General features: G+C 39.2%; 1 long non-coding RNA gene across 1 annotated transcript in view; it reads right to left on the bottom strand.

Annotated features, from left to right (window-relative positions):
* The window catches only part of LOC133260339 (uncharacterized), a 54,142-nt gene that overhangs the window by 14,081 nt on the left and 15,807 nt on the right, over nt 1–24,254 (bottom strand). The window contains exon 2 of the long non-coding RNA XR_009740762.1: nt 11,371–11,553. This is a non-coding gene — a long non-coding RNA (uncharacterized LOC133260339). The remainder of the gene's footprint in view (nt 1–11,370; nt 11,554–24,254) is intronic.

Here is a 24,254-nt window from a genome sequence, read left to right on the forward strand (position 1 = left end):
GTGCTGGGGAAACTGGATAGCTGCATGTAAAAGAATGAAATTAGAACACTTTCTAACACCATACATAAAGATAAACTCAAAATGGATTAAAGACCTAAATGTAAATGTAAGACCAGAGACTATAAAACTCTTAGAGAAAAACATGAAACACTAGATGACATAAATCAAAGCAAGATCCTCTATGACTCACCTCCTAGAGTAACAGAAATAAAAACAAAAGGAAACAAGTGGGACCTGATTAAACTTAAAAGGTTTTGCACAGCAAAGGAAACACTAAGCAAGGTGAAAAGACAAACCTCAGAATGGGAGAAATAAATAGCAAATGGAAACAACTGACAAAGATTAATTTCCAGAATATACAAGCAGCTCATACAACTCAATACCAGAGAAACAAACAACCCAATCAAAAGGTGGGAAAAAGACCTAAACAGACATTTCTCCAAAGAGGATTTATAGATGTCCAACAAACACATGAAAAGATGCTCAACATCACTCATTATTAGAGAAATGCAAATCAAAACTACAGTGAGATATCACCTCACACCTATCAGAATGGCCATCATCAAAAAGTCTACAAACAATAAATGCTGGAGAGGGCGTGGAGAAAAGGGAATGCTCTTGCACTGTTGATTGGAATGTAAACTGATAGAGACACTATGGAAGATGGTATGAAGTTTCCTTAAAAACCTAGGAATGAAACCACCATATTTCCCAATAATGCCCACTCCCAGGCATATACCCTGAGGACACCAAAATTGAAAAAGACATATGTATCCCATTGTTCATTGCAGCACTATTTCCAATAGCTAGAACATGGAAGCAATCTAGATGTCCATTGACAGATGAATGGATAAAGAAATTGTGGTACATATACAGAATGGGATATTCAGTTCAGTTCAGTTCAGTCGCCCAGTCGTGTCCGACTCTTTGTGACCCCATGAAGCACAGCACGCCAGGCCTCCCTGTTCATCACCAACTCCCGGAGTTCACCCAAACTCATGTCCATCGAGTCGGTGATGCCATCCAGCCATCTCATCCTCTGTTGTCCCCTTCTCCTCCTGCCCCCAATCCCTCCCAGCATCAGGGTCTTTTCCAATGAGTCAACTCTTCGCATCAGGTGGCCAAAGTACTGGAGTTTCAGCTTTAGCATCATTCCTTCCAAAGAACTCAGCCATAAAAAGGAAGGCCTTTGAGTCAGTTCTAATGAGGTAGATGAACCTAGACCCTATTATACATAGTAAAGTAAGTCAGAAAGAGAAAGATAAATATTGTATTCTAATGCATATATATGGAATCCAGAAAAATGTTACTGAAGAATTTACTTACAGGGCAGCAATGGAGAAACAGAAGTGGAGAATAGACTCGTAGACATGGGGAGAGAGAAGAGGGTGAGATGTATGGAGAGAGTAACATGGAAACTTACATTACCATATGTAAAATAGACAGCCAACTGGGGAATTTGCTGTATGACTCAGGAAACTCAAGCAGGGGCTCTGTATCAACCTAGAGGGGTGGGATGTGGAGGGAAATGGGAGAGAAGTTCAAAAGGGAGGGGATATATGTATACCTATAGCTATTCATGTTGAGGTTTGACAGAAAACAAAATTCTGTAAAGCAATTATCCTTCAATTAAAAAATAAATTTTTAAAAAAAGAAGAGAGAGGAGAGGAGGGGGAAAGAAGGAGGATGAATGGAAGGATTAAGAAATATAGCCAAAAGAGCTATTTTTATTTTGGATTTGATGTACACACATAAAAAAAAAAAAAAAAGCGGCATCAGGTTGTGGTGCAGCAGGAGAAGGAAAATGAAATAGTATTTCTGGCCACAGACACAGCAGATGGCTCCAGGATGGGTGGTCAATATTATACTATAGGGAAAACTTCGAAGATCATTGACCTAAATCCCCGTCATTCCTGAACTACAGATCAGGGATGTTCACGAAATTGTTTCTTTTCAAAGTGTAAGAAGATATAGAAGTAAGAGGGCTTATGATTGAAACAAATTTTCAGAGTATAAAATGGCTGTTTCCTTATAACCAGGAAACTAGTCTGAACACCTCTTCTCTGCACCCCGTGGAAAGATTACACCTTTCCTTTCCAAACGTCTTACTTTATAACGTATTGTAAATTATCCACTCAACTCAAATCCTTTTGTATGTGGCTCAAAAATTACTTCTGTCGTCTAGCGATGACCTCCTCCAATTCCTAAACAGCAAAAAACCCTCCTGGCTTCTCCTGCAGCCTGCAACCACTTCCTGAACTCATTATCTCAAAAAGACCTTCTGCTGCTGCTCCTTGTAGAGGAAGGCTCTGCCTGAGACGCCTGACCTCTGACTCCCTTTTCCCTTACATAACCCACAAACTTTTCATTCATCAGCACTGTATTCAATCTGCAATTTTTCTGAAAAGACTTCCTTAATTCTCTAGCAAAGTACCCCTTCCTCTTCAGAGTATCATCAGAGCTTTGCGTAATTGACGTGCTTTTGAATAAACAAGTGGAAAATGAGTGCATCAAAAAATAAAAGGAAGGAAGACTATCTTTTGTGAAATCAGACTGTGGCCATTTTTTTTAACAGTGAAAAACATCTTCATTAGAAGTTTGAATAAGAATATAAACATAGCAAACCCAAGTTACAATATTACATATTTTTGATTTGGGATGTATAAGAACTGAAATGTGAAAGAAACTTCGGATGTAGCTCACTCTCAGCAATACATGAACCTGAAAACATCCACCTTATAAATTCTGATCCCACGTAGACCTCTCGAAGTCCTCGCTTGCCATTATGCTAGTTCTCTTTCTGCACTTGCTCACCAAAACGTAGTACTTTAAAAAATTTTGACAACTCATAATTTTGTAGAAGGAAGGAGGGACATCTTTGCTCCACGGCTGTACAACTTTCTCATTTTTAGATGTTCAGATACTCATTAGACCTGGACTTTGGATCTCATGACCTGGGTTTGAGTCATGGCTTCATTGTTACTTGGGTGTCCTTGGGTAGATAATCTTACCCCTCTACAACCTTAGTGTCCTCTCCTTTAAAATAGGGAAAATAATAGTGTCTGAAAAACAGTTTATTTCTCTCCTCCTTTCTATCTTTTTTAATTTCCAAGAGCTGTAGGCCAGGCATTGTGCTCAGCGCTTTCCATGTAGAAACTCGTTGATCCTGGCTGATAGTGCTGTAAGTTTAGGGTCAGAAAATGCATGGGAAGTGCTTTGCATGATCCCTAACACACAAAGAACACTCTTTGTATGCTGGTCATTGTAAATTTTCACTGATTCTTTTTAATTTAGACTAGAAGACAGTGCGGAGAAGGCAATGGCACCCCACTCCAGTACTCTTGCCTGGAAAATCCCATGGACGGAGGAGTCTGGTAGGCTGCAGTCCATGGCGTCTCGAAGAGTCGGACACGACTGAGCAACTTCACTTTCACTTTTCACTTTCATGCATTGGAGAAGGAAATAGCAACCCACTCCAGTGTTCTTGCCTGGAGAATCCTAGGGACGGGGGAGCCTGGTGGGCTGCCGTCTATGGGGTCGCACAGAGTCGGACACGACTGAAGCGACTTAGCAGCAGCAGAAGACAGTGATAAGACAAAGTTTCTCTAGTCGCATCCTCATTTCAAGGATGGAAATGGGGCAGAAGGACAAACGATGACAAAAGATAGGTAATAGGCTGAGCTCTTTAACCTCTGAGTTTAGTCGAGCTCCCTTTACCAATATATACTTTTTTGTCCTGAAGCTGTAAGGATATGGGACTGCCTGGGAAAACTTTTCCCCAGTAAATGTGTATGTGGCCAGAATAAAGAGCACTCAGAATGAGGGGACCTTTTACTATTGCTTTTTGGAAGTATGAACTTGGGTAATTCACTACTTTAGGTAAATCTTGTCTCCTCTTTGGCCTACCATAATGTACATTCTGAACTACTCAGAACTATTAATAATGTATATACATTTCAAAACTCAAATTCAGTCTTTAAGGATAGGGGAATGCCACATCAAAAAAACTTGTTATGGATTTTTAGGAAATTCCTGTTTTGTTATTTGTAAACCTCAAATATTCTCTTGTTATTTTTTACTTCTTGTTTCCAATTCCACATAATTTTTCAGAGGATACGCAAATCAAGAGCTTCCAGTCTTAAGACTTTGTTTTTATCGACTGTTTCTCATTCCTACTCCTGGGTTATTTTACATCGGGATAAATTTTATATTACAAATAGGTATTATGACAATCTCTCAATAAAACCAACAACCTGTATCAGAGTCAGGTTTATCACCTACTACAACAGAAGCACCTCGAACTAGTAGGTGAATCTTGCCACTTGCTATGTTCTGGGACAATGACTTTCACCAAGTAGAAATGTCATACCTGCTTGTATAAACTGCACAGTCCCCATAATCCATGAATCATGCTATTGCTGCACTACTTCTAGGGCAAATAACTTGGGAAAGAGCATGTGTTTTGAAAATTGTTAAAAAGGAAACTGTTGACATAAATATGTATAGGAGAAGATCAACATATGGAAATTGTCATGGTGAGTTTTCCTCCAGAGTAAATGAAAAGGAATGTCAAACCACAAAGAATCCTTTCCCAGAGCTTCTGAGAGTGAGAGCAGAAATTTTTAAAAGGTATGGAATCATACCCAGAAATAGATCATAAAAAGGTACAGCATCCAATTCTTTTCAAAATGTTTTTGGAAATGCTTTGGGAACTTCAGCTTTTTCTCTGAGAAATAAAATATGACTTCAGCCTCCCTCAAGGTGAGGTTATTCTCTGGGCCATTCCCATTTAATTACTGTTTAAAAATAAACAGTATCCACACCTATCTAGACCCCTCTCGCCTTTCAGGGTCCAGGCACTGGCCTTTCTCCCCTAAAGCTTGCTCTGCCAATCCCTGCTTCATTTGACCTCATGCTTTTTTAAAGCCTAAAGTACTAGATGTGTGTAACACAAAAATTTACATTTACTTCCAACAAGGTCTTGAATTATGCTTGAATCACATTCTTCCATCAGATCCATAAAGGCAGAGTTAAAATCCTGCTTTCTAACTGTTCAGCTCACTCTTGGGCTCTCTGTAGAGGCTTAAGAAACATGGATATCTTCCACTTCTCAAAAGTTTACTTTTATCAAGACATATATCAATACCTATTTTGGCTAATCAAAATGCATTTGAAGAAGATTTTGCTTCTAAGAAAAAAAGGTGAAAAGTAAAAATGGTGGTCAGCATTTGTTGTGCAGCAGTTGTCATAGAGGTATGTACCCCAATCAGGGAGAGTGGCACCGCCAAGCTCTTTTCCTCAGGACTGACACCAGCATCTTAGCACCAAGTCGCCGTAACTCTGAATAGTGTTTGTGAGCATCTGTGCTTTAGCTTGATTTATTTTGTGCATCTGTTAGCAAGATGTGTCCTAAGGTAATTGCTCCTGTGCTTTAAACATTTCAGCTTACAAAAGGTTTCACAGGAATGGACTACTTTCAGACTGGGGAGGGAGGGGCCCCTGTATTGGCAATAATGGGCTTAACAATTTGGATGATTTAACCATAAACCTGCCATAAACCTACCAAGGTTGATCTGACAACTGGATTACCCAATGTGCATACATGGAAATTTCACCCAGTAGAAGTTATTTCCATTGTATCAGAGATAATGCCCTCATGAACCAATGGAAATAACCACCAGGAAAGTCTTTCATGCTCCTCCTCGTAGGAGGACAAATCCTGCCCTTTTCTGGATGATAAGAATCCCTCCGCTTGCCTCCCTGATGCCCCAGCAAATACAGGTTACTCAAGGTGGAGAGGAATGAGTAGTAACAGCTATTCTACTCTGCCTTGTGAGTCCTGATCTAGACTGGTTCTTCCTTCCAGCTCCTAGGGGACTTCAATCTATGAAAACAAAAATTCTCCTTTTTTAAAAAAAAGTTAATTCATCTATTTTAATTGGAGGGTAATTACTTTACAATATTGTAGTGGTTTTTGCCATACATTGACATGAATCAGCCATGGGAGAAGGCAATGGCACCCTATTCCTGTACTCTTGCCTGGAAAATCCCATGGACGGAGGAGCCTGGTGGGCTGCAGTCCACGGGGTCGTGAAGAGTTGGACATGACTGAGCGACTTCACTTTCACTTTTCACTTTCATACATTGGAGAAGGAAATGGCAACCCACTCCAGTATTCTTGCCTGGAGAATCCCAGGCACGGGGGAGCCTGGTGGGCTGCCGTCTATGGGGTCACACAGAGTCGGACACGACTGAAGCAACTTAGCAGCAGCAGCAGCAGTACCTTTTCAACAGTAGATGGGAAATTGGTTCATAGTACAAATTTTGGAAATGCTAAAGGGTATGATAGTTTGTTTCTTGAATCAATGTCTAGTCTTCTTTGCCTTTCTCTTCATTGTTCTAAACCAATGGTATTAGACTTTACATTCCTGATTTATCCAGAGCCCAGTGCCTGGCATGATACTAAGCAAAAGAGGAAACAGATAAAATCAGAGACACCTATGAACTCAGGAACGTATTGAAGGTGACTAGTGCTGGGGATTCAAGTCGGAAAAACCAGAAGTAGTGCATAAGTTTAGATTCTATTTACTGCCCTCATTATTAGTGCTTTGGGGGAGTCAGAGAGAAACATCCAATGAATGGCTTGAAAGAGGAGGTGAAATCTGAGCTAGATTTGGGAAAATGAGAAGAACTTTGATAAATGAGGATAGGGTGGAAGGAGGTTCCCAGGCAGAGAGGAAACCTGAGCAAAGGTGAAGAGGCAGAAAGTCAGTAGGATTTTCAGGGAAATTCAAGCAATCAAGTGTGGCTAGATCATAGATCTTGGTAATTGGTTGGGGTGTATTTCAGACTGGGGAAGGAGAAATAGAGCATCCTAAAATGGTTATATGCCATCTCATAGGATATAAAAATTATCTTTTTTAAAAGTAGAAACTTGATTTGGTGAGAGTTGAGCCTTTGGGATAGCAGAAATACTGAACCTTTAGAGTGAGATTTCTCAACAGCAGCATTACTAATATTTGGGGCCAGATAGTTACTTTTCTGTAAGGTTCTTCCTATGCCTTGTATAATATCTTGCAGCACCTCTAGCTGATATCTGCTAGATTCCAGCAATACCTCCTTCCCTACTTGTGACAACCAAATATATTAATATCTCTAGACATAATGGATTGTCCCCTAGAGGGCAAAATTACCCGTAGTTGGGAGTGCTTGCCTTAGAGTCTATTTTTACTCTTCATCATCATATCTCACCTCAAATCTAGCATTGGTAAGCCATCTATTTGTCCAGCAAAATAAGGGAGTTGGATGAAAAATCACTAGGTAGTCACAACCTCCAAAGTATTATTCTTCTGTCATGTCACTGAGACAAAAATGAGCTACTGTATTCAGTCAGGGCCTGCCTGGATCAAGTTCTGGTCCTGCTAGGCAGTGTAGAACAGTGGACAGAGAAAGGGTTTTGGAGCTAGTCACCACTGTTGATCACAGGCCCCCTCATTTACTGGCTGTGTTGTGATGCAGAGAAAGGCTTTTTCAGCTGTAAGATAAACAATGAGTAATATCATCACTTCCTAGGAGAAGCGAAGCAAAGATGAAGTATATAAAGCGCCAGCTCAGGCCCTGGCACTTACAAGTGGCACCAAAAAGACATACACCTTTCCTTCCAAAGTACCTGGAAGTTGACTGGATCCTGAAAGGTGAGGTCTCCACTGCAGCCCTGGGTAGTCTCTCCCTGTAAGGACAAATCCTCTGCAGGTTTTCCATGCCCTATGCTAGGGGTGGACAGACTATAGCTCATGGGTGAAACTTGGCTTGCTGTGTATTTTCCTATGGCCCATGTTACAAACGGTTATTATATTTTGATCCCTTTCTTTTTTGGCTTGTGATCTAAAGATTTTTTGATGTGGACTATTCTTAAAGTCTTTATTGAATTTGGTACAGTATTGCTTCTATTTTATGTTCTGGTTTTTTTTGTCTGTGAGACATGTCACATCTCAGCTCTCAGACTAGGGATTGAACCTGCACGCCCTGCATTTGAAGGCCAAGTCTTAATCACTAGACTATCAGGGAAGTCCCCTACATTTTGAGTAGTTCGGAAAAAAAAAAGGAATGCACTTCATGATATATGAAAAGTATTCATATTACAATCTCCATAAATAAAAATTTTACAGAAACACAACCATGATCATTCTCTCACTTGCTGTCTCTATGGGGAATTCTGTGCTACAACGGCAAAGCTGAGTAGTTGCAACAGAGACCATAGGCCTATAGGATGGAAACTTTTTACTATCTGTCTCTTTACAGAATAAACTTGCAAACTACTGCCCTTTACCAATCCTTGAACCCTCTTTCCTCTCTTCTCAGAGCCTTCATACTACATTTTGGTAGCTACACAACTCCACTTCTCTCAACCTCTATTATTACCCCAAGCACCAGAGTTAATGTTACCCAGGCCCAACTCACATCCAAGCCTTTTCCCTAGCTTTCTTATGGTTAAATTGACAAAAATTGTATTTATTTAAGGTATATAATGTGATGTTTTCATATATCTATATATCATGAAATGATTATCACAATAAAGCTAATAAACATAAGCATCATCTCATAGTTATTACTTTTTGTATGTGTGGTGAGATCACATAAGATTCACTCTTTTGTCACATTTGAAGTATAAAATACAGTATCATTTTATAGTCACCATGCTATACCTTAGATTTCCAGAACTTACCAACTTTTCTGGATCCTGTGACCAAAATCTCGTTTCCTCCGTCTATTAGCCTCATCTAACTACCCTTTCACTCTGATTCTATGAGTCTGGCTATCTTAGATTCCACATATGAGATATGCAAAATTTGTCTTTCTGTGTCTGGTTTATTTCACTTAGCATAATATCTGCCAGGTTCATCCATGTGGTTGTAAGTGACAGAGCTTCTTATTTAAGGCTGAGTAATATTCCATTATATTACAGGATATAGATTATATATATGTGTATGTATATCTTCCAGACATGGCAGCAGTCTTTGCTCCCAGGACTAGGGAGGAGGAGGTTACCTGTTATGGGGGAATTGACATCAGTGTGGCTCATCAGTTACCAGGGAAACCAGCAGAAGGGCTCACCCCTCACCACCTCTTTGATCAGCTAGCAGGTGGAGATGTTCTGATATAAATGTTAGAACAGTCACTAGCTGGGGTGGGGGCACATATATAGGAAGGTCAGTCATGAGAGTAGGGTGTAGGTAAAGCAGGACTGGTCTGACAGGGGATGTCCAGAGAGCAAAAGGACAGCCATCTTGGGTGGCCTGATCATATACTTCACCTCTACATACCCCATATGACCTTTACAATCTTGGTCTGCCCCTCTCCCATGATATCCCTGGGGTCAGGTACACGGAGGCAACCAGATACCACAAACAATACAGACACCAGCAGCTGAAAAGTATCAAGAGTGAGTAAGATACTTATTATGCTAAGTACAGTCATTCACCAGGATGTGGACAAATTTTGAAGCTTTCTGAGAATTCTAATGTGTGTGTGATTTCTTTTAAGCCAATTAAACAGAGCTCATCCACAAACCAATCTTGGCAATGCCATTTGCAGGCAGAAACACTTCATATTTATAAGATACACATCAGTTCACTTGCTCAGTCGTGTCCGACTCTTTGCAACCCCATGGACTGCAGCACGCCAGGCCTCCCTGTCCAACACCAGCTCCCAGAGTTTACCCAAACTCATGTCCATTGAGTCGGTGATGCCATCCAATCATCTCATCTTCTGTCATCCCCTCCTCCTTCCATCTTTCCCAGCATCAGGATCTTTTCCAATGAGTCAGTTCTTCACATAAGGTGGCCAAAGTACTGGAATTTCAGCTTCAACATTAGTCCTTCTAATGAACACCCAGGACTGATATCCTTTAGGACGGACTGGTCGGATCTCCTTGCAGTCCAAGGGACTCTCAAGAGTCTTCTCCAACACCACAGTTCAAAAGCATCAATTCTTTAGTACTCAGCTTCCTTTACAGTCCAACTTTCACATCCATACATGACCACTGGAAAAGCCATAGCTTTGACTAGACAGACCTTTGTTGGCAAACACATACATATAGCTATACAGGCACAAGGATCTCCATTTTCTTGCTAGAATTTAAGGCTTTTTTTCCTTTGCTCTCAAGCATTAAAGTTCCTGAGATCCCAGGTATATTATTTCTCTCTCAAAAACACAGGAAGAGAAATACACATTCCTTCTAGAAAGTTAACTTCCTCTAAGCTTGTAGGCAGAAACCTGTCTTATAAAGTCAAAAGGTTCCCATTTAGGACATTTTCAGGGATTTTTTTTTTTTGACAGTTTCTAAATAGCCAATTCAGTGTAAACAAGTAAGAGTAACCATAATACATTTCACTCAGTCAGATGCACCTGCCTCACTTCCAGAGGAACGTGAATCAGCATTTAAGCTAACCTTCACTTCAGCTGTTAACCTGGCCTCTGTGCCCTTTCTTAATATGAAAAGCAACCGCCAGCCCACGGCTGTGGCCAGTGCCGTATTATCTAACACTTTTTCCCTTTGCAATGGCAGTCACTATCTCCACAACAGAATTAGGGTGCCTGTGAGTTCTCCATATGTCCTGGTGGCGCCCAAGAGAGGTCAGCCACCACAGGAGTCCTCCATAACCTTCAGAATTACACCCAGTGACTCCTGGGCCGCACGTGTAAGTGGACAGCCCCTGTGAACTTTCCATTCCTTGTCCTTATTTCTAGACATCTCAGGGTTCTGGGGAGTTTCCTTGGTCTCCTGGCTGCTCCAGCAAGTTTGGGGCTGCACCCAGCAGGCCTATAGGCCCTGTATTTGCCCATCCTCAAGACCAAAGAAAGAGCCCAGAGTTAGCAACAGACCTCAGTGGTTTCATGGATGGGGGATCTTACACCTCGAAGCAAGGCCCTGGAACTGAGACAGGAGGGGAAGGAGCAGGACACAAGGCTAGGTCATTGAAGAGGGCACAGCTGTAGGGAGGCAAGAAAGGCCAGCCTGAACCAGCCGAAACCAAGATGGCTTTGGGAAGAGCAGCACGGTCATTGACCTTGAGCTCAGGATCTCTTCATGTGAATGCAAACGTCACCCCCACCCCACACCCACACCTGGTTCTTATGCCACAGCAGTTCCAAGAGAGACCATAAAAAGCAAGAAGTTGGCAGTGGCCCTATTTTTTTTTTGTTTCAGACACCCTCACTGTTCCACAAAATAGCAAGAATATTCCTCCCACTCATTAGTGTGTATAATTACTTAGCCTGCAAAAACTGCTATCAATCAGGGCCTGCTCTCAGTTTCAGAGACAGTCCGCCTTCCACCTATGGAAGGTGTAGCCCTCTAAATAAACTTACCTTTGCTTTTCCTTGGCTGGCTCTTGAATTCTTTCCCCCTGTCGAGAAGCCAAGAACCCTCACTTGGCGGTGAGTCCATGTTAAGGACGCCTGCAGGCCCCGGGACACGACAGCTCCCACTCCAGCCACAAAACAACAACAGTCTACCGTACCAGGCAGGCAGCAGGCGGGACAGGGAAGCTCCTGGAGGGAGGGGGAGGTTACCAGTTAGAGGGGGAATTGACATCTGTTGGCTCATTGGTTACCAGGGAAACTGGCCGAGGGGCACGCTCTCACTACCCATTTGATCAGCAATCAGGTGGAGATGTTCTGATCTAAGGGTTAGAACAATCACTAACTGGGGTGGGGGGCAAGTATATAGGAAGGTCAGTGGTGTGAGTAAGGTGTAGGTGAAGCAAGCACTGATCCAGCAGGGGATGTACAGAGAGTGAGAGAGAGAAGAGCCACCTCCAGGCAGGGGATCTGATCACACCAGTACATAGAACACTCTTAATGTTTGCTTTTATTCTTACATGGAACACCCTTAATCAATGTTTGCTTTTATTCTTACAATTTCAGTTTTATCAAAAATGTCATTTTGGGCAGAGAAGAATGGCAATATGGGATCACACCTGGAAAACAGTCTTCTTCCGTGTCCTTTAAGTTACTTCTCACAGAAACCTATTCATGAAATCAACTCTGACAACATTTGATGTGCTTAATGCCATGAGTGCCGCCTCCTGACACAGAAGGTAGAAGGAATCATCCTGTTCTGCTTTTTGGTCTATCTGTGCTTCTCAGTGTAATCCACTCTATTCTGAGGTTTTGGATTTATATACACATCACAGCCACAGGCATGCAGGAGTGTATTTTTAGATCACTCTCTGAAAATGGAGCATCCACATTTTTAAAAATAAACTTGCACAGAGCTAAAGCTGGAATCAATGAGGGTGTGTGGGATGGGGGTGGACAACCCTGCCTTCTTGTCTTCACTGACAACCACATCTTACTCTCCCAATGTGGATTTCAGGAGATTCTTTCATTTTCCAACCTAGAATGAGGGGTGCGGATCTGAGCAACTGACAGGGTTGGAGTTTGCTGTTGAAGAATTGATTTCCAACTCCCCATGGAAATTTGGCTCCTGATAAACGTCCTTGAAAACTTTAGGGTGTGCATGCGTATTTCAAGGGCCTCTTAAGTGAAATCAATCTCATCACAGCAGACGCTTTTCATGCTGTGAGATCCACAAGTACTCCTCATGTTGAACACAGTGAACTGCTGTGCAGGGACTTCTCAAAACATGGGGAGAACAAACCTTTGCTCCCCATCCTGCTTTTTCCTTTCCGTGCATCCAAACAGCCCAGGAGGATGTTCTCAATGCTGATTACTGTTGCCAGGGCAACTCGAGATTGATCCTTCACTCTAGTAAGCTCAACGGATCCCCCTGAGGATTGGAGAGTGTGATTGGTGACAGCTGTTTGGGTGGGCGGGGAGGCTGTTTTGTTTTGTTTTTATCATTCTCACTATCTGTTCCCAGCTCCAGAGAGTCAAACTTTAAGCTCTGGAGAAATTCTCAATTTGTTAATGACTGTAGATGGACTGAAAAGAAGAGGCCTCTGGGATTATAGGGGAAGACCTCAGTGGAAGAAACTTAACTTCCCAGGATGGGGAAAGGGGAGGAGTTGGGAAGAAAAGAAGAGATGGGAAACAATTGTTATTCCGCTGCTAAAGGGCCAAGAAGTCAATCCTTTCATCCATTTGCCACCTAGGAAGATGTAGAAAGGTAGGGGAGGAGAGATGGGTGCTGCTGAGATCAATTGGAGTTCCCCAAAAATATGAAAGAGAAGAGGTTCTTTTCACCGAGTATCTTGGACAAAGCCTTAAGGCAGACAGAACAAGGAAATGTATTAGTACCCCTGTCCCAGAATTAACGGCATTGCCAGTGTCACAAATCTCTTATCTCCCAGCTTAGACTCAGAGATGATCAAACCCTGCTAGAGATTGAGTTTGTACTTTCCAGATAGCAGTCACTGTCACATCTTTATATACTATTGTGCTTCAAAGCCCTCCAAGAGCCTGTTTCTATTACTCCAGCCTGCCTTTAAGAAGGAAAAAAAAAAAAAAAATCGAGGGAACAGATTGTGAAGCGTTCCAGAGAGAAGAGATTTGGCAAGTCATCCTATTTTAAAAAATGTGTTATCAAAAATACTCATTTGCCTTTCACCTATTAATTGTTTTCTGATGAGCAGGGGTGGAATGAACTCCAGGTTCACGATTAGATTTCCAGAGATGAAAGCCCAGACTCCAGTATTAATACTCTAAACAGTTTATTGAACCTCTCTGAGCCTCCGTTTTAATTTTTATCACTCCTAAAATGGGAAGCATGTCATTGTTAGAAAAGGCTTATGATGAGAATTAAATGTTAAGTGCCTAGCCGGTTACAAGCAATTAGAAAAGTCCCTATTATTTTCTGTTAGATCTAGCAACTCCCAAACATGAAACTATTATGTTCAGAGGACATAACAGCAGATTCCTGAACTATTTGAAAGGGTTGATTCCATGCAGGCTTGGGAATTGTTTTTAAATTCGGAAGATAAAATGTTATTTTATTGGTACCACTTAAATAGCGTTGCTGTTTCCTTTAAGAGACGAAATTGGCCTGGGCCCACATCGCATGCATATTTCATCTGCAGTCCCCACATATGTGTGTTTTGCTCAGCAAGCAGCACATATGGAACAACTCTTTATGGAAAAGAAGAGTGATGTCATCTGCCTAGCAATAGCAGGATATGAACCCACACTCCCACAGTGTGGCTGGAGATCCACAGCTACCAGCGTACTCTGAGGAAAGGACGCTATTTGGATGTTTCCGGAGTTGAAAGCTTTGATTTTCTTCTAAGTCCCTGGGAGGGTGGAATCTGATTTCCACAAAAAGAAATGGGTTTGTGGGGCCAGAAATAGTTTATTCTTCAGGACGCCTAAGGAACACACTCGAAGTGTCTCTCATATTTCAGAACGGAAAAGTGGAAAATAGAGCAAATGTATTCCATTCCCTTTTATGTTGAAGAAAATAGTCCCTCTGTCCCTTCAAGAGCTCTGGTCCCAGGGAATTCGCTTCGACTTGCTGCTTGCTCAGTCTGCATTCTTCTGGCATTGCTGAACAGATTAGCTCTAAAAAGGACTTTAACGCTCCTCTGGTGATTTAAGTTGTTTTAAACAAGAATTTCAGGATGCCAAGGATGAAAGAAACTTAGATATTTGGGCAGAAATCTGTTTGTTTGTTTTCTTTTCTTAGAGCAAATAATGAAAAAAATTAAACTTTATTCATGAAACTGTACTGGGGTGGCTTAAATTCCATTCTTTGTACTAAGGTTCAAAGGTACAATACTCTTCATGAGCACTGATCTCCCTGTAGAAAGAACCTCCCTGCTTGCTTGGAATTCAGGCTTCAGTGTGTTAAGAACTAATCCTTATAAGCTTGTAGGAAGTGCTACCCTAGGCCACACTGAGAGGTCTGCTTGGTGGAGCTGGAGGGTCAACTGGTGATCCTAGGATTGATTTCATCCAGAAGATGGGTTTCGTTGGGTGGAGATTTTACAAACCATTTGAACTGGAATACTTTCAGCCAAGCGTATATAATTCCTTTTCTCTTTGGGCACCAGCTGTCCCTAACAAAATGACCACTGGCTTTGGGATAATGTGAAATCACCTGTCTAGTTTCTAAAGCCATTTGAGTCTGAGACTCTGGGATTGGATAGGACATCCAACAAAATGTAAGTGGGATATGAATTCCCTTTCCAAGTCCACCGAGCCCTCACTATGATCATATACCCCAAACCCTCAGTTTCTGTTTCTCTATTATTGGTTGTCTGCTACGCTGCTTCCTGTCCCCACTCTGGGGTCCAGGCACAACAGCTACTATTTGGACATAGGTTCATTGAAGAATAGAAAAAGAACAAGGCAGAATGACCAGCTTCTCTTAAAGCTGATAAATTAAGAGATTGGAATTGAGAGCTGTACGCTACTATAAGAGGAGAGTGAAAAATCTGGCTTAAAACTCAACAGTCAAAAAACTAAGATCATGGCATCCTGTCCCATCATTTTATGGCAAATAGACAGGGAAAAAGTGGAAACTGACAGGTTTTATTTTCTTGGACTCCATAATTACTGCAGATGCTGACTACAGCCATGAAATTTAAAGACACTTGCTCCTTGGAAGAAAAGCTATGACAAACCTAGACAGCATATGAAAAAGTAGAGACATTACTTTGCCAACAAAGGTCCATCTTGTCAAATCTATGGTTTTTCCAGTAGTCATGTATGGATGTGCTCATTGAACCATTAGGAAGGGTGAGCACTGAAGAACTGATGTTTTCAAACTGTGGTGCTAGAGAAGACTCTTGGGAGTCCCTTGGACAGTAAGGAGATCAAACCAGTCAATCCTAAAAGAAATCAGTCCTGAATATTCATTGGAAGGATTGATGCTGTAGCTGAAACTCCAATACTTTGGCCATCTGATGTGAAGAGCTGACTCCTTGGAAAAGACCCTGATGCTGGGAAAGGTTGAGGGCAAGAGGAGAAGCGGGTGACAGTGGATAAGATGATTAGATAACATCACTGACTCAATAGACATGAGTTTGAGCTAGCTCCAGGAGATAATGAAGGACAGAGAAGTCTGGCATGCTGTAGTCCATGGGGTTGCAAAGAGTCAGACACGACTTAGCTACTGAACAACAATAACACTACTATATATATATATATATAATAGATACACAAGGACTTATTATATATCACAGGGAACTATTTTCAATATATTGTAATAACCTATAATGGAAAAAAATCTGAAATATATAAATATATATACACACACATATATTCTTATATTTATATATACATATAGCTGAACCCCTTTGCTGTACACCTGAAACATTGTCAACCAATTATACATGCCACATCCTGTTATATCTAAATGGCCAAAGTCATGTGCTTAAGCCTGACTTTCTAGGAGGGAGCAGATATCATCTCTCTTAATAAAAATACTTGTGAGCTTAGCAAAATCTAAGTAGATTGCAAAGGGAGGAATCCACCTTCCATCAATTAGAAAGTGGAAGTGATATGAGAAAATGATAAAGAATAAAAATTCTGTTGTTTCTGCATGTCCAATATCCTTTCCACCTTCTATCTGATAACAGAATCTCATTTCCCTTTTGGAAACTATTATATTTCCTCTTTTGCAGTTCTGGTGAAAATACTATTTCATATACCCTTCCTCTGCTAGCCGTATACATCTAGGCATACGAATCATAGTAACCAAACTCAATCATCTCGGATATTTGTGGTAGACACAGGGATGCTCCACCCAGATTTCCCTTAAGGAAGGACTTGCTTCCCAGCTATGGAGAGTGACGTAACCAGACAGCCTCAGTTATCAGAAACTTCAAGGCCTACCTTTACTGTAGAGGGTCCCCATGCCGAAGGTCCTGCCTCTCCCTGGGCAGCTCTGATATGGAGCAAGTTGGGATTACAAAGACCTGGCCATTTCTGCTCAACTCAGATTGTAATGGGAACTATATACTTATTCCAAATCTTCCCCTGGGTTGGCTTAGGCTTTTTTGGATCTGCATTGCAGACAAGTTCTTTCTCTGTCCAAATTGACTTGCACCCTCTTCCCTTAGCAGGTATTGATGCCTAATAAAAAGCTGTGAAGGGCTTCCTAGGTGGCAAAGTGGTAAAGAATCCACCTGCCAATGCAGGAGACACAGGAGACTAGACGTGGATTCAATTCCTGGGTTGGGAAGATCCCCTGGAGGAGGAAATGGTAACCCACTGAAGTACTCTTTGCCTGGACAATTCCATGATCAGAGGAGCCTGGCATGTGACAGTCCATGGTGTCACAAAGAGTTGGACATGACTGAGCATGCACGCATGTATGTGTGCATGTTAAAAATACTCATGACTCAACTCTATCTCAGTATTTCTTCCTGGAGAACTCAACCTATGACAGTTAATGGAGCAGAGTAATAGAGAACCCTGCATCAGCAATTCTATGCCCTCACTATAAATAAGATTTATTTATAATACCAACAGACTTTTAGTCAGAGCCAGTCCAAGAGCACCACCTAATAGGAAGATGGGTAAGAAATGCCATATTGAAGATGAAATGTTTGGACAGTCAGAAAGCCAGAAAGTCCTTCCAAAGGTACAGCTTCTGTCCTGTTAGCTATCATACATCTTCCCAATATATTCTTATTTTATTAAGTTAGTCAGTATTAAGCTCTTTTGGTTGCAAGCAAACAACTCTTTCCTATAGGAAGACTTAGTATAAACTCCTTTTTCAATAAAGCTGAATAAGTGGCTCAGAGGTTAAAACATCTGCCTGCAATGTGGGAAACCTGGGTTCGATCCCTGGGTTGGGAAGATCCCCTGGAGAAGGAAATAGCAACCCACTCCAGTATCCTTGCATAGAGAATCCCATGGACGGAGGAGCCTGGTGGGCTACAGTCCACGGGGTCACAAAGAGTCAGACACAACTGAGCGACTTCACTTTCACTTTCAAGATATTAAAAATTAATAGGATTGGAGAAGGTGTTATTTTTATCTTTATAGGATTAGGGAAATATTAGTTTTATTGGCTGAGATGCTGTACTTTGTTACAGCAAAACTTGAAAACTAAAGCAAACAAACAAAAAACTGGCATGGGTTGAATATATAGGGGAGTGGCAAAGATGATTGATGGAATGAGGTCTTGGAACAGGTGAAAAAGGTTAGCAGTTACATAATAAACAACAAAGAAAAGAAGAATATATTTTCCTCTGAGAATCTGGTGAAGAAGAAAGACCATAAAGAACATAAACACTGGTGAATAATGCGGCATTGAGGAGACTTTTTAAGAACATGAGTAAACCATGTTAGGTCAATGATTTCAACTCATATATGTCTTTAAAAGTTTGAGGAACTCCGAAAGCAGCTAGTTTCTTTGAGTAATCTGTCATGGTAATTTTATAAACTGACCGATATAAACACTTTAAAAAATATTACTGTTATAGTACTCCTTTTAAATTGGACATGGTTTAGTGTTAGTGATTAAAAGCAATGGTTCTGGACCCAGAATATCTGAGTTGAATTTGGCATCACAGTTTCCTAGTGTGACATTGACTGAGTTAATTTTTAGGTTAATTGAAGAATTTTAGTAAATTCTTCACCCATAAAATGGAAACAGTAATAGTATTCAACCTCAGTATAATTGATGAGGATGAAAGGAATTACTGAAGAGTATTAAAAGAGGAAAAACTGCCTTTTTCCTCATCAGCAAAATGAGAATGGTGGTAGTACAGTATCTAACTTATGAGTCCAGGATTAAATCACAAGAGCTGAAACACATAAATCACATATAAAGAGCAGGGACCGGCACTTAATAGTGCTTAACAAATGTAAGTTATTATTATCATCATTATATCCTTTAATATAACAATTTCCAACTAATAGAAACTTTTCTGTAAAAATAAACACTTTTATTTTTTACCAATGTCTTCCTATCAAGGAAGCTAGAGAGTAACACAAGGGATTTTTCAAGGACGATATCTTTATACTCTTAGAATTCTGATTTTAGGGTCCTCGGTGTTCATTTTTTTCAGGATTTGTCTTTTTATATTTTAAATCCCAAAGAATCAATATACATAAAGAGTCTCACCACATCTAGGTGGTAGTTTTACTTTCTCTGCCCTGAAATTTTTCTAGCTTCTCTTTTGCTGTTTGATTATTTGCATATTATATATTTTATGTTACTACTCTGCTTCTACAAGTCAGTTATGAAACTTGCTAACATGCTGCACAATCAATTTTCTCAATAATTGGCCTTTACAATAGTTTTGCATTTTATAGTTTTATGCCACGTTAACTTTATAAGATGTCATTTTACATTTATTAAAAAGAGATACTTCTCTTTGTCAACAGTCTTAAAAACACCTCTTTGGGACATAGGTTTTCTCTTGAGGGCTGCTGACACACCCAGGTGACTCACTGTCATAAGACAATGACATTAATAAATTGTATTTCTTTGCACTGTCAATCCCTTCAGCAAGACGTAACCTCTGCATAAGTGACATTCATGAGACTATCAACCTCCTTCTGAACCTGGAATTTATTATTCTTATATTCAGTACAATCCACAGCACTGATGTGGTACATAGTACGTAATAGCTGTTTAATAAAAAATTTATTAGAATAATCATGAAGAGATAGATCCTATTACTATTACTCAACGGGCAGTTTTGCAAGACAAACTTTATTTACCAAAATGCTCTGAAATTGCTTTCTCTTATTTATTTCATAGTCAAGTTATAAATTTTACAAATAAGGACATTGATAGGATTTAAATAGTGTACAACATCGCTTTATAATTTTACTATTTAAATTTATTTTTAAAATTTAATGTAGTTGAATTTTCTACTTACAAAATCAATATATGGACTTCTATTCCCTGTTAAATTTTAAAATCTATTGGTAGACTATTTTCCCCATAATAGCAATTAGAAAAATGGATAAATTATAAATGTTATACTTTTTTAATCACTGAAGAGCTTTGTACATGTAAAAGGTCTAGAAGAATTAATCTAAACAGGGAAAAAATCCATTTCACTTGGTGGAATTTAAGGAGTATTTTACTCACTGGGAATATTTGCAGAATCTGAGCATAGTTTAAAGATCCGTTCTTTCATATGAGAATACTGGTGAGGAAGCTAATATTTGATAACCATTCAGACTTATGTGGAAAATTAGAATCTAGAGGAGCTACCAATGATAAGTTTGATTTCCCAAAGAGAGAAAGAGGATTTTTGCAGAATGCCAAGGAAGCATGCGAATCAACAGTACTCTAAGCCAAAATTCTGCTACAAGTTTGGGTCTTTAATAAAACACAGGAAAGTTCTCGCCTTTGAGAGATTTGTAACCAGAGGTAAACTGAGTCTGACTAGGGTTGCAAACCAATCTTAACCTAGCTTGCTTGCTGAATAAATCAAGTTGGCTCATGATTCTGCCTACTAGAGGAGAGAAATACCATCAGGGAAAAGCAAACCATCTTTAGTCCTTATGGTCCTTTACAGAAGGGTTATACTTCAATAAAAATGGTTTGAAATATAAAGGAGAAAAATAGAACTCATAATCAATAGAGAAAATAGCCAATAAAAATAGATTAGTATATTACTCATTAGAAATGCTTTAAAGTAAATACACATATTTTTTAAACGAGGAAAATACGAATCAATAGGTAACTAACAAAGAGATGCAATGTTTAAAACAAACCAAATGGATATTCTAAAACAAAAATATATAATATCATAAATTAAGAACTCATTATTTGTAACAGCAGAAAAGACAATTAGTGAATATGTATAAAGATCAATAGGAGTTATTTAAACTAAAGTAGAGTTCAAAAAATGAAGAAATCTGAACAGATTACAATAGAATCATGGGAAACTGTAAAAATCTGCTAACAAACATATATCTGGAATCTCTGAAGGAAAGAAGGAGGAGAAGCAATATTGAAAAGCTACTGATAAGTTTACAAAACTAATGAAAGATAAAACTTAGAGATTCAAGAAGACATATTGACACAATAATTGAATTTCTGAAGACTGAAGACAAATATTTTTGAAGGTATGATAGAAAAAGGCACATTGTTTTCAACTGTCAGAAAACTTTCAAATAATAACTATGAAAAACAGAAGATACTGGAAAAGCATCTTTAAAGTGCTAAAAGAAAAACAAAAATGAAAATTCTATATTCAACAAAAATATGATTAAAAATGAAGGTGAAATGGCAGCTTTGGAAGTATACTGGTGAGTATAGCTGTCTTCCAAAAAGTGAAGATGAAATTAAAATATTTTCAGATGAGTTTCAGAGAGTGTATTGATATTGGGCTCACACTGTAAGACATTCTAAAGCAAGTTTTGCACATTGAAGGAAAATCATATAAAAACATGAAATTTCAGAAAAAAATGAAAACATGAGAAGGGATGCATACTGGATAACTGTAAAATATTACAGTTGTTAAACAATAAAAACAATGTACTTTGGGTGTTAACTATGTATAAATAAAATGAAATAAGAGAATGGACTAAATGGATTAAATTGTTGTAAGGCTCTTACAAGAATTGGTAGAGAGCTAATTTAAGGCAGGCTGCAATAAGTTCCAGAGAAGGCAATGGCACCCCATTCCAGTACTCTTGCCTGGGAAATCCCATGGATGCAGGAGCCTGGTGGGCTGCAGTCCATGGGGTCACGAAGAGTCGAACATGACTGAAGCGACTTAGCAGCAGCAGCAGTAGCAGCAAAAAGTTAAGAACATATAATCAACATATCACTACAAATAATACAAATGTAAGTAAAATTGAATACAGGAAAAAAAAAAAAAAACAGAATACTAATGTTTCTTGACTAATCCTAAAAATCGAAAAGGAAGAACAGGAAACAAGCCACAGTTTGAACAGTTAGAAAGCAAATATTAAAATAGCAGACTTAAGTTGATCTCAGTAATTACACTAAATGTAAGCTATGTAATGACCTAAAGGAAATGCAAAGTTATGACACTAAGAAAAATAAATATATGTATTCAAGAGTCAAGTGTGTGTTTAGGAGAGATATACTTGACCTTTAACAACATAGATTAAATGTAAGATAATAACAATGAGACTAATATATAGCATGCAAACACTAACCAAACAAAAGCTGATATGACTGTATTAGTATAAGAGAAAACAGACACTGATGAATGTATTAAACAAAGAAATAAGAATCTTTTATAAAGAAAAAGGGAACAGTCAATAGGAAGTCGTAACAAGCCCAAATGTATACATGCCTAAATAGTTCAAGATACATATAAAAAACAGAATTATTTGGAAAGGCAGACAAAATATCAATTATTGCTGTAGAGTCTAAAATATACTTTTTAAAGAGCAAAGCAAAAGTCATATGGGAGAGAGAATATTTACGTTAAAACCCTCTTAACTAATTTGAACTAATTGACCTTATGCGCCAAAATTACAACCAAAAAACTGTAGAATACATAGTATTTTCAAACGTTTTTGGAATATTTACCAAAACAGGCATTACATTAAGCAAAAAAGCAAATCCACATAAATTTCAAAAGATTGAATTCATACAGTGACCACAATGGAATTAATCAATCAATAAATAACAATATGACTAGATCCCCAAATCTCAGAAATTGAAACTGCAATTAAAAATCTTCCCTCAAACAAGCAAAGTAACATACCAAAGTAGGAAAGGGAAATTTCTGGCCTAAATTATTTCATTAGTGTGTTCCTACAAGCATTTTCAAGAAAAATAATGTCTTACACAAATCTTTCAGATAGTGGTGAACAGGAACACTCTAACATATTATGAAAACAGTCTGACCCTATACCAAAAGCAGAAAAGGATAAGTAAAAAAAATAAAATAAAAATACAAGCCTATGTTACTCATAAATTATAAGTAAAATCCTAAGCAAACAAAAATCACGGCCAAGTGGAATTTATTTTGGGATCATAATGTGTATTTGTCTTTCAAAAAGTTAATCAGGATAGTTAATACATTATCAGAACAGGGGAGAAAAAGCACATGATATCATTATACACAATAAAGTGATAAAATTTGAGACTCTTTCAAGATAAAATTCTCAGAAATGAGGACTGCAAAAGAGTTTCTTCTCAAAGTCCTGGATTATTCTAATGGTTAAGTGTGTTGGCCCAAGCCAGGCTGAGTTTAAATTATGGCTTATCCATTTACTAAGTGTCCCTTGTGCCAATTACCTAATCTTTTTCTCAGTTCCCTCATTCAAACAATGACAACAGTATTATTTTTGTCATCAGAATTAAATTAACGTAAGCAAAATATTTATAAGAATACTTGCACATGTGTGCTTAGTCACTCAGTCAGGTCTGACTCTTTGCAACCCCATGGACTATAGTCTGCCAGGCTCCTCTGTCCATGGGATTCTTTAGGCAAGAATACTGGAGTAGGTAGCCATTCCCTTCTCCAGGGGATCTTCCTGACTCAGGGATTGAACTTGGGTCTCTTGCCTTGCACATAGATTCTTTACCATCTGAGCCACCAGGGAAGCCCTCAAGAATGCTTGGTCCATGATAAGTGCACTGAAGACAGTAGCTATTACAATTAGTGATGCTATTTCTACACTGTCAGCACTTAGAATGTTACCTACAACATAGTAGGTGTTAAATGAGCGTTTTCTAAATGAATGAATAAATAAGTGAGCCTATATACTAAGAGTCCAGCATATTGGTAGGTGCAGAGAAGAATATAAGCCTCTAGCTCTACCCATTTTTATCACTCCTTATGACTGCTGTAGACAATATGATTTGAGGGCATCTGAAGAAACAAAGCATCTGAATGCAGAGTTCCAAAGAATAGCAAGAAGAGATAAGAAAGCCTTCTTCAGCGATCAATGCAAAGAAATAGAGGGAAACAACAGAATGAGAAAGACTAGAGATCTCTTCAAAAAAATTAGAGATATCAAGGGAACATTTCATGCAAAGACAGGCTTGATAAAGGACAGAAATGGTATGGACCTAACAGGAGCAGAAGATATTAAGAAGAGGTGGCAAGAATACACAGAAGAACTGTACAAAAAAGATCTTCACGATCCAGATAATCACAATGGTGTAATCACTGACCTAGAGCCAGACATCCTGGCATGCGAAGTCAAGTGGGCCTTAGAAAGCATCACTACGAACAAAGCTAGTGGAGGTGATGGAATTCCAGTGGAGCTATTTCAAATCCTGAAAGATGATGCTGTGAAAGTGCTGCACTCAGTATGTCAGCACATTTGGAAAACTCAGCAGTGGCCACAGGACTGGAAAAGATCAGTTTTCATTCCAATCCCAAAGA

Source organism: Bos javanicus, chromosome 14 (assembly GCF_032452875.1).
Source record: "Bos javanicus breed banteng chromosome 14, ARS-OSU_banteng_1.0, whole genome shotgun sequence".
NCBI lineage: Eukaryota > Metazoa > Chordata > Mammalia > Artiodactyla > Bovidae > Bos > Bos javanicus.